This window comes from Ovis canadensis, chromosome 6 (genome assembly GCF_042477335.2).
Source record: "Ovis canadensis isolate MfBH-ARS-UI-01 breed Bighorn chromosome 6, ARS-UI_OviCan_v2, whole genome shotgun sequence".
In the NCBI taxonomy this organism is placed as follows: Eukaryota; Metazoa; Chordata; class Mammalia; order Artiodactyla; family Bovidae; genus Ovis; species Ovis canadensis.
Window position 1 is genome coordinate 98648667 of NC_091250.1, and position 6328 is coordinate 98654994.

Consider the following 6328-nt stretch of genomic DNA (forward strand, 5'->3'; position numbering starts at 1 on the left):
CAGATAAGCTCAAAGCAAACTAAGCTAAATGAAGGATTTTTCTAAGCCTAATTAACTTTAAGCAAATATATTTAAATATTTAATCTCATATATTAATGCACATACTGTATTCTGTCTCCACTCGATACATTCCTTTGATATATAAATTTATGAATGAAAATCTCCACAAACTTATCTTTGTTTATGGTACAATTAGTATTAAATCATCATTAGGTGCTGCAAAATCATAGGTCATCTTAATTTATAAGATTTTGACTTAATAAAAGCTATTTAATATTACCACTGTAAAAATTATGTTTTTATATCATTGGATAAATTATTTTTATTTAGATTGTAAATGTCGCAATTAATTTCACATATTTTTATTTCAAATGATATAGTAAGTGTTAATTTAGTGACTCCATTAGCAGATAAAAAACAACACAGATTTTTGCATGATAGCGGTTCTACATCAGTTGATCAGTGCCTTGAAATACAAATTTAGTTAATAACTGTTCTATTTTTTTCCCCCATCCAATACACAAACTCCAAGTAGAGCTCTGGGGAGTTAGTTCCCATCCCCTTGTGTCTTCTTATTCCACCAAAGAGATGGAGGGAAACACTACTGATGGCCACAGCCAAGGTATTTAAGCCCAAGAAAACACTGAGATTTAATCAGAAGAATATAGAACACTATCTTCTTTATACTTGACCAACACCCCAGTAAGACTAGTAACAGTTAAGGTTACAGCTGAAAGAGTAGCAAGACAAGAATGCTCCCTGAAAAGGAGTATTTAAGCATGCCTATATCTATTTTAAAAATGGAAACAATAGTTAATAACTTAAAAAAAAAAAATGAGCCTGAATGTCTTTGCTGGTGATTTCTACCAAACTTAAAAAAAAAAAAAAAAAAATCCAATTCTGTAATTTTTTTCCTAGAAACAGAAGTAAAAGAAAAACTTCCTAACTTTTTTATGAAGCATTACCCCAATATCAAAATCAGATAAATATAAGACTTCCCTGGTGGTCCAGTGGTTAAGACTCTGTGTTCCCAATGCAGGGGGCCTGGGTTCCATCCCTGGTCAGGAACTAGATCCCACATGCCACAACTAAGAGTTCACATAACACAACTAAAACCTGGTGTAGCCAAAAAGATAAATTAATTAAAATAATCATTTTAAAAGTCAGATAAATATGTTACAGGAAAGAAAAACTACAGACTGATAATTCTCATGAACACAGACATAAAAATCCTCAACAAATATTAGCAAAGCAAATCAAGCAATGTGTAAAAGGAATTATATACACTATGATCAAGTACCAAGTGAGATTTTCCCAAAAAACAAAAATACATGATCACATCAATTGATAGAGGAAAAAGCATTTAACAACACTCTCCTTTTTATGATAAAAAATTCATCAAACCAGAAATTAAAGAGTACTTTTTCAGCTTGCTAAAGAACACCACCGCAAGATCTTCAGATAAAGTCGTACTTAATAATGATAGACTCAGGGACTTCCCTGGTGGTCCAGTAGTTAATAATCCAGCTGCTATGCAGGAGGGCACCAGTTTGATCCTCAGTCTTGGATAGGGCAACTAAACCCACGTCACAACTACTGAGCCCAAGCATCACAACTGGAGAAAAGCCTCTGTGCCACAAATAAGACCTGACAGCAAATAAATTAATAAATATAAAACCAAAATGACTATTTATAAAAATAATGAGAGACTTACTTTTTCTCTTGGATTGAGAACAAGCCAAGGATGTCCTCTTCTACTACTTTCTTTCAATATCATATCAGAAGTCCTTTCATATTGCAACAAGGAAAGAAAGTGAATGCTATATAAATTGGAAAGAAAAAATAATACTGTCTTTATTTGTAAATAACATGATGATCTATGTAAAAAACCTTAAAAATTCTACAAAAATTTGCAGTGGAAAAACCTGGTATCAGCTCTTTCATGATCATAATTAACTTTAAAGAGGAGAGTCATGTTGATAGTATGCACTTTTGGTATGCTATGAAAATGGCACTTTATAGTCTTCCTCTCACAAACCCACATGCCCAACCTAATCATGAGAAAAAGTCATACAACTCCTACTTAAGGAACATAATACAGAGTATCATTATTAGAGTGGCAAAGAATCCACCTGCCAGCACAGGAGATGCAAGAAATGAGGGTTTGATCCCTGGGTTGGGAAGATCCCCTGGAGTAAGTAATGGCAACCCACTCCAGTATCGTTGCCTGGAAAATTCCATGGATAGAGGAGCTTGGTGGGCTATGGTTCACAGGGTCCCAAAGAGTCAGACATGACTGAACACACACATGCTCTCCTGTAAAGCTTACTAGACCATCACAGAGAAAGCGTCTTAGAAAATGTTCCAGCTAAGGAAAGTCTAAGAAGCTAAGATGATTAAATGTATTATGGTATCCTTGATAGAATCTTGGAACAGGAAAAAAAAAAAAAGCATCATTTTAAAACTAAGAAAACCTGAAAGTATGGATATTAGTCAAAAATAACATGTCAATATTGGCTCATCAATTGTGACAAATGTCTCCTGTGAATGCGAGATGAAGATGTTAATAATAGTGCTAATAGAGGGAATCAGGTTTGTGCATCTGCAAACTATCTAAACTACATTTGTAAGTTTTCTGTAGACCTAAATCTACCCTAAAATAAAGTTTAAAATTAAAATAAAGTCAACAATATAGTGCCATCAAACAAGAAAATGGACAGAATTGAGATTTTCACCACATAAAAATTGGTAAAAGCACTGTAACAAAAGCATTCAGAATGTACATTCTGAGGCAAGACTGCTTAGCCTCTGTTTCACTCAGATATTTTATACAGCTAATATAGTTGTCTGTGTTTCCAGTGACCCTGCCAAGAAGTAGCCAAGTGGCTTGCATATCTTGCAGGCCTTAGTAGATAGCACAGCCAGTTTTTACTATAAGAGGCTGACAGGGGCTGTGGTGTCCTACTGCTGGCCAATACTGGCCACATTAATCAGAAAGTGCTTATTTTATTTTATTTTATTTTATTTTTTTCACCATCTGCAGTGATTTTGGAGATCAAAATAAATAAATAAATAAATAAAGTCTGTCACTGTTTCCATTGTTTCCCCATCTATTTGCTATGAAGTGATGGGACCGGAAGCCATGATCTTCATTTTTTTTTTTTTTAGCATCTACTTCTGCTTTATTGACTATACCAACTTTGACTGGGTGGATCACAACAAAGTGTGGAAAATTCTTAAAGAGATGGGAAAGTGCTTATTTTAAAGGTGAGACCCTGCACTGTTTGTCTTGATAGAGAGACTTCAATTACCTTGCCTCTGGGACTCTTGGGTTAAAAGATTATTGTTGGTTCTCTTTCATGTTTACTCATGAGATAAAAGTAAAATCTTCGTACAGAGCACAGGCATCACACACACTACCAGATGAGACCATGGCAGATGCTGTAATGGAGATCTACCACAGCCATTCTGACTTCTCTCTTACTAATATATCTCATTAAAAAAAAAAAAAAAACCCAGGTAAAATGCTAAACCATATGGAACACCAGGAGAGAAGTACTAGTGAGGATTTATTCAAAAAGAGATAGAGAGAGAATGCAATATGTGGTCATTTAATTTGGTATATTTCCACAGAATTTTCAGTTGCTAGGGTTTTTGACTTGAGGCTTTTTTAATGTGCTACAATTCAGGTTTTTATGAGTATAGTCCCCTATTCTATACAATAGGTCATCCTTGTTCATCTATTTAATATATAGCAGTGTGTATATTCAATGTCTTGTAAGAACAAAATGGAAAGAATCTAAAAAACATATATGCACATATATATGTATAACATGTAAAGAGAATCACTTTGCTGTATACATGAAAATAACAAAATATTATAAATCAAATATGCTTCAATAAAAATATAAAATTCAAATGTTTTTGGTACTTTTTACTTATAATGTTTTTGGTCCTTTACTCAATGAAGGACAGAAATGGTATGGACCTAAGAAGCAGAATATATTAAAAAGAGGTGGCAAGAATACACAGAAACTGTACAAAACAGATCTTCACAATCCACATAATCACAATGGTGTGATCACTCACCTAAGCCAGAAATCCTGGAATGTGAAGTAAAGTGGGCCTTAGGAAGCATCACTATGAACAAAGCTAGTGGAAATCATGGAATTCCAGTTGAGCTATTTCGAATCCTAAAAGATGATGCTGTGAAAGCACTGCACTTAATATGCCAGCAAATTTGGAAAACTCAGCAATGGTCACAGGACTGGGAAAGGGCAGCTTTCCTTCCAATCCCAAAGAAAGGCAATGCCAAAGAATGCTCAATTGTGCTCAAATGCACAATTGCACTCATCTCACCTGCTAGTAAAGTAATGCTCGAAATTCTCCAAGCCAGGCTTCAGCAATATGTGAACCATGAACTTCCAGATGTTCAAGCTGGGTTTAGAAAAGGCAGTGTGTGTGTGTGTGAGTCGCTCAGTCGTGTCCGACTCTTTGCGACCCCATGGACTTTAGCCTACCAGGCTCCTCCCTCCATGGGATTCTCCAGGCAAGAGTACTGGAGTGGGTTGCCATTTCCTTCTCCAGGGGATCTTCCCAACCCAGGGATCAAACCTGGGTCTCCTGCATTCCAGGCAGATGCTTTAACCTCTGAGCCACTTAGAAAAGGCAGAGGAACCAGAAAATAAATTGCCAACATCTGCTAGATCATGGAAAAAGTAAGAGAGTTCCAGAAAAACATCTATTTCTGCTTTATTGACTATGCCAAAGCCTTTGATTGTGTGGATCACCATAAACTGTGGAAAATTCTGAAAGAGATGGACATACCAGACCACCTGACCTGCCTCATGAGAAACCCATATGCAGGTCAGGAAGCAACACTTTGAACTGGACATGGAACAATAGCCTGGTTCCAAATAGGAAAAGGAGTACATCAAGGCTGTATATTGCCACCCTGCTTTTTTAACTTATATGCAGAGTACATCATGAGAAACGCTGTGCTGGATGAAGCTGGAATCACAAGCTGGAATCAAGATTGCTGGGGGAAATATCAATAACCTCAGTTATGCAGATGACACCACCCTTATGGCAGAAAGTGAAGGCAAACTAAAGAGCCCCTTGATGAAAGTGAAAGAGGAGAGTGAAAAAGTTGTCTTAAAACTCAGCATTCAGAAAACTAAGATCATGGCATCCAGTCCTATCACTTTATGGCAAATAGAGAAACAGTGGAAACAGTGGCAGACTTTATTTTGGGGGGGCTCCAAAATCACTGTAGATGGTAACTGCAGCCATGAAATAAAAAGATGCTTGCTCTTTAGAAGATGCTTGCTCTTTAGAAGAAAAGCTATGACCAACCTAGATGGCATATTAAAAAGCAGAGACATTACTTTGTCAACAAAAGTCCATTGAATCAAGGTGATGGTGTTTCCAGTAGTCATGTATGGATGTGAGAGTTGGACTATAAAGAAAGCTGAGTGCATAAGAAATGATGCTTCTGAATTGTGGTGTTGGAGAAGACTCTTGAGAGTCCCTTGGACTGCAAGGAGATCCAACCAGTCGATCATAAAGGAAATCAGTCCTGAATGTTCATTAGAAGGACTGATGTTGAAGCTGAAACTCCAATACTTTGGCCACCTGATGCGAAGAGTTGCTTCATTTGAAAGGACCCTGATGCTGGGAAAGATTGAAGGTGAGAGGCGAAGGGGCCGACAGAGGATGAGATGATTGGATGGCATCACTGACTCAATGGACATGAGTTTGGGTGAACTCAGAGAGTTGGTGATGGACAGGGAGGCCTGGTGTGCTGCAGTCCAGGGGGTTGCAAAGAGTCAGACAGGACTGAGTAATTGAACTGAACTCATAATTAAAATTGCCAACTTAAAACATGAAAAGACTAGGCAAGTGGCCTCATGCACTATCATAATTTTAGTAAAGAAGAAACACAGACCAAGAGAAGGTTAGTGACCTGGTGAAGTTCACAAAGATCACTTATGTCAGAGCCATAATCATAATCTCAGGGTTCAGACCCCATGCTTTCTCTTTGATTTCATTACCCTGAGAGATTATGCTGAAATTATATTTTTCTTTAACTTAGTAATGAGGTCCATTGGTGCCTTGTTTGAGAGGAGCCTGAATGATATTTATGTAAATAAAGATGTATATGGAATGATTTTATTTTTTTTTTGACTTACGTTTTCACTTTATTTCATAGATGGATAAAGTATATGTCTTGACATTTGCCAAGCAGTTGATTTTTTTTTTAATTTTTTATTTTTTATTTTTTTTTTTAGTTTTTTATTTTTTAAATTTTAAAATCTTTAATTCTTAC

General features: G+C 36.3%; 1 non-coding gene across 1 annotated transcript; it reads right to left on the bottom strand.

The window, feature by feature from the left end:
- Nucleotides 1-4593: 4593 nt before the first annotated feature.
- TRNAS-GGA (transfer RNA serine (anticodon GGA)) lies at nucleotides 4594-4665 on the bottom strand. Its single transcript has one exon. It is a non-coding gene; the product is annotated as a tRNA-Ser (tRNA).
- Nucleotides 4666-6328: the final 1663 nt, after the last annotated feature.